Genomic DNA, 5638 nt, shown 5'->3' on the forward strand with positions numbered 1-5638 from the left:
CTGGAGTTGGACTTGTAGCCTTGAGATTGTCCATGCTTGGCTACAATCTTGTGCTGACCTCTTCAGACTATTCTCTGGTTTTATTTTCTCCATGCTCATTGCGGTACGCACAGTGACACAGAACAGCAGAATGACTCCTCTTCTCTATTCAAACTGGTTGAATAAGTGATTCTTATATTGCGGGCACCTGCAACTCACCGCAGGTGAGTTCAATTATTCCAAAGTAAAGGTGAATCACCTGCTTGAAATCTAATGATTTCCAGCAATTTCTAAAAGGTGCCAATAATATTGTCTTCGCGATTTTAGAATACCTGTGTGGAATAAGCTAAGATTTAGTAATTTTTTTCAGCTTTTTTTGTTTTCTTTCTCTTCAAACCAAAGAAATACATTTGTGGATACCAAAAGATTTTTTAGTTTAAACAGTTTTCTGGAAGAAATGGTGCATTATTTGAAAAAAGTGTAAGGGTGCCAATATTTTTGGCCACGACTCTATGTGGCAGTGGGGGGTGGTGGGAGGGGAGGTGGTTTAAGGGGGTAGGGGGAGGGTGGTAGGGGCTGAGCATTGAATTTTTTTCTGGAACCGCCCCTAATTTTTATGCTATAAAATTTTACCGCATGATGGGTTTTGGGTCTTACAGACCCCCACGATCTCTTTTCCCCACTTACACATGATGCAGCTATCCTAATGGGAGCTAGTACAGTATTCCTGACTTTACATTTGTCGACAGGCTTGTTACCTCCATTACCATTCTCCATTACCCTTTATTTGTTGCACACAAAGTCACAGATGTAACGACCAAATATGGAACGCCATATTCCAGGGAGACCAACTCGGGCAGAGAGACGAGGCGGGAAGCAGATGGTGCAGCAGTGGGAATCAAAGGAAAGGGGTGGGAGAGGGTCATGGAAAAGCTTCTTTACGTCCGGCCTTCTTCCTTTGTTTCTTGAACATGGCTCGGGAGGTTCGACCTAATGAATTAACCATCGGTTCATGCACGGCACGCATCTTTACTACCACGGTGGTGTCCTCTCCATCTTCTGGCAGACCACGATGTGTCGATACGTCGATAGCTGCATGAGGGATAGTCATTCCTGCAGACAAATATATCAATAGGTTGATGTAGTTTGGTGGTGATGGGTCCAACGAGTTGAGAATGAATGACAATGCAATGGGTATGAGAGATTGGCACTCCGTTCCTCATGCTTTGTTATATTGTACAAATGGGAGGATGTGAGAGGTTTGGGTTTTATGGGATGAGTAGTTTGTGGGATTTACCCGACATACAGAAACATGTGTTTTAAACACTGTTGGTAGGTGCCACTGGTAATTAACATGTCTGGCATTACATTGAAAACTAGAACAGCACTCGGTAGAGCGCATACCTCCGCCAGGCTGAACAGTTCACGTTTTGTATCCACTGATCGGCCGGATCTGGATTCGGACCTGAACCAAAATCGAATCGCCTTGTTCTTGTCACCGACCCAACTCGCCCACCAAGTTTAGTCATAACTCGTCCATAACTTTTTTAAATATCATGTTATATATCGCTTTTCATCCAATCCCTCAATGGTGAAGTATCACTTTTGTTTTTTGTTTTGTTGTTTGTTTTTTTTACAAGATCGAGGCTCATGTAAGAGCTGGCGCATGAAACACACATTAGCACATAAAACAAAAAAAACATGAACGGACACATGAAACAATAAAGGGAGGGGAGACAAGATGGGGAGAGAGGGGGAAGCACACAAGTACAGCAGTAGAGAACAGGGACATCGGGAGATCTGTGGGAGGGAGAGGGCTGGGGGGAGGAGGAGGTGGTGGGGGAGGGGAGAAGGGGTACACGGTATAAAACAAATTGCATGAGAGAGAGCAACAAATTGACACGACGAGGAATTTCAGGAATGAAGTTGGAGATTGAAAGAGGTGGATTTGGGGTGAACTAGCGGGGGTAGAAAAGATCAAGGTTTTGGATGGGGGTAGATAAGAGATGGTGGTGAACAGCTGTTTTAGAGACCTGGAGGGAGGAGTGGGATTGAACAGAGTGAGGGAGTTTGTACCAGAGGCGGGAGAAAAGAGGAATGAAGGTGAGCAGAAAGTCTTGATTTTGGCAATTTCACCAGAAGAAGGTTGCTGGCAGATCTTGTGCGACCTGTAGGAATACTTGGAGGACAGAGCACAGACAGAGTACAGATAGAGCACAGATAAAGCACAGCTACAGCACAGACAGAGCACAGATAGAGCACAGATAGAGCTGGGGGAGCTCGGCCGGAGAGGAGTCGGTAGAAGACAGAAAGACCACCAGGTTGTGTTTGGTTGTCAGGATACCTCAAAAAGTTGTGGACGGATTTGGAAGAAATTTGGTGAGCTTGGGCCTTGGGTGGGTTTGCGACAAGGAGGAAGTTATTACATTTTGGTGAAGATTTGAATACGGATCACCATTGAGAGATGTGTAAGCGTGTTGTTGTAAATGGCCGGTTACCGCAGTTGCTTAGAGCGTGGTGCTAATAACGCCAAGGTCGCGGGTTCGATCCCCGTACGGGCCATTTGGTTTTTTTTGCCAGACTCAGTGACGTAATCGGTTGGAACGCTTGCTAATAAGTACCAGGTTCGAATCCCAGCCAAGTCATATCAAAGACTTAAAAAATGGTACATACTATTTGCTTGCATAATGCTCAGCATTTAAAAGGGGTCGAGCAACAACCAAAGGATGGAAACCATTGTGCATGCCCGACGGGCTTCATGTGTGTGTGTGTGTGTGTGTGTGTGTGTGTACGTGTGTGTGTGTGTGTGTGTGTGTGTGTGTGTGTGTGTGTGTGTGTGTACGTGTGTACGTGTGTGTGTGTGTACGTGTGTACGTGTGTGTGTGTACGTGTGTGTGTGTACGTGTGTGTGTGTGTGTGTGTGTGTGTGTGTGTGTGTGTACGTGTGTGTGTGTGTGTGTGTGTGCGCGTGTGTACGTGTGTGTGTGTGTGTGTGTGTACGTGTGTGTGCGTGTGTATGTGTGTGTGTGTACGTGTGTACGTGTGTGTGTGTGTACGTGTGTGTGTGTGTACGTGTGTGTGTGTGTGTGTGTACGTGTGTGTGTGTACGTGTGTGTGTGTGTGTGTGTGTACGTGTGTGTGTGTGTGTGTGTTATTTCGGTTGTTGTCGTTGTACAATAACTTGAGGAGTCGTAGATTGACACGAGTCCCTCATTCCCTCTCCCTCGCTCCAGTGGTAAATATTAAACCTCAGTGTTGTTGTCAAGGACTGGAGAAAATCATGAAGTTCCTGAAGTCCATGTCCTTCTTGTGTTTCTCACCTGTAAAATATTTCTTCTATTAAATCAAGCCAAATAACATTTACCTTTCATAAGAACGAGGCGTGCCTACCTGTTGATTCGCTGACGGGTTCAATCAAAAGATGAAAGGATGTTGTACTTCACAAACATCTACACTATCTGGGAGTGTCAATGAGGATGTAAAATCATCATCATCATAGTAAAAGGTGAAATTTGTTGTCTGTCAGTCTGTCTGTCTCATTGCTTGACTGATTGATTTGGGTGAAATCCGCTTTGGGTGAAATCCGCGCTGAGGTGTATATCCGTGTTGAGGTGTATATCCGTGATAGGATAGCTAATTGTGGCATTTTACCAAAGCTGCTTCTAATAACAAGAGTAATAAAAACACTCATGATAATTGCATAATATTATTGTTATTATAAAACAATATTAATCTACCATATAAAACACAATGTGTGTGTGTGTGTCTGTTCCCTTCATAAGGTTAGGTTTTAAAGGCTTTGAGTAGTGCTTTAGGAGGGATTTGAGTGGGGGAATTTAATGGTAAATCTTTTAACATGACTGTGTGTCCTCCGGTTAAAATACCTAAAAGACTCTAAGGACCCAAAAGACCCCAAGGATCCAGAAGACCCCGAAGACCCAATGGACCCCAAACACCCAAAATACCCAAAGACCCAAAATACCCTGTAGACTGTTAGACACAAAAGACCATGAAGACCCAGAAGACCCCAAGGACTCTGAAGACCCAAAATACCCCGAAGACTCAAAAGACCAAAAAGACGCTGAAGACTCAAATGGATCCCAAACACCCAAAATACTCAGAATACCCTGAAGACCAAAAATACCCCGAAGACTATTAAAGACCCGAAATACCCCGAAGACCCCAAAGACCCAAAAGACTGAAAAGATCCTGAAGACCACAAGGACCCAGAAGACCCCAATGAACCCAATGGACCCCAAACACCCAATGGACCCCAAACACCCTTTATACCCGAAGACCCAAAATACCCTGTAGACTGTCAGACACAAAAGACCATGAAGACCCAGAAGACCCCAAGGACCCAGAACACCCAAAGGACTCTGAAGACCCAAAATACCCCGAAGACCCAGAAGACCCCGAAGACCCAAATTACCCTGAAGACCATTAAAGACCAAAAATACGCTGAAGACTCTTAAATACCCAAAAGACCACAAAACCCCAAAAGACACTGAAGACCCCAAATACCCCAAGACCCTTAAAGACCCCAAATACCCAAAATATACCAATACCCTTAAAGACCGAAAAGACCACAAAGATGCAAAACACCCCAAGACCCTTAAAGATCCAAAAGACCACGAAGACCCAAAATACCCTGAAGACCCAAAAGACCCTTAAATATCCAGAAGACCCCAAATACCCCAAAATACCCCAAAGACCCAAAATACCCCAAAGACCCTAAAATATCCAGAAGACCCAAAAGACCCCAAAAACCCAAAATACCCAAAAGACCCTTAACTATCCAGAAGACCCAAAATACCCAAAAAATACCCCAAAGACCCAAACGACCCCAAAGACCTTAAAATATCCAGAAGTCCCATAAAGACACCCAAGACCCAACACACTGAAAAGACACCAAGACCCTTAAAGACCCAAAAGACCACAAAGATGCAAAAGACCCCAAATACCCAAAATACCCCAAAGACCCTGAAGACCCAAAATACCCTGAAGATCCAAAGACCCCAACTACCCTTAAATACCCAGAAAACACTGAAGACAAAAAATACCCCAAAGACCCAAAAGACCCTTAAATACCTCAAGGACCCAAAATATCCCAAACACACTTAAAGACAAACAAACAACAACAACAGACATTTTAAGGCCATTTTCCCTGCTAGAGCGGGGGTTAGCCTTGTGGGCCCCATGACAATCTTCTCCATTTTGCCCTATTTTCTGCATCTCCCCTTGTTAACCCCCTTGTCCGCATTTCTTCTTCCACCACCTTTAGCCAAGTCTTTCTCGGTCTTCCCCGTCCTCTACTTCCTTCTACATTCATTTCCATCATTCTTCTCAAGCAGTCACTTTCATCCTTCCTCAACACATGACCAGGGCGTAGGTGAAATCCAAAAGTCCAAAAATCCAAAAATCCTTAAAGACCCTGAAGACCCAAAAGACCCTGAGGACCCAAAATACCCCACAGACTCGAAATACATCAAAGACCCAAAAGACTGAAAAGACCACGAAGACCCCAGATACCCAAAATATCCCATAGACCCTGAAAGACCCAAAACACCCCAAAGACCAAAAAAAAAATCGAAAAGACACAGAATACCAAAAAGTCCCTGAAAACCCAAAATACCCTTAATATAAGACCCTTAACAAT

Source organism: Myxine glutinosa, chromosome 10 (assembly GCF_964187855.1).
Source record: "Myxine glutinosa chromosome 10, kmMyxGlut1.1, whole genome shotgun sequence".
NCBI classification, from domain to species: Eukaryota; Metazoa; Chordata; class Myxini; order Myxiniformes; family Myxinidae; genus Myxine; species Myxine glutinosa.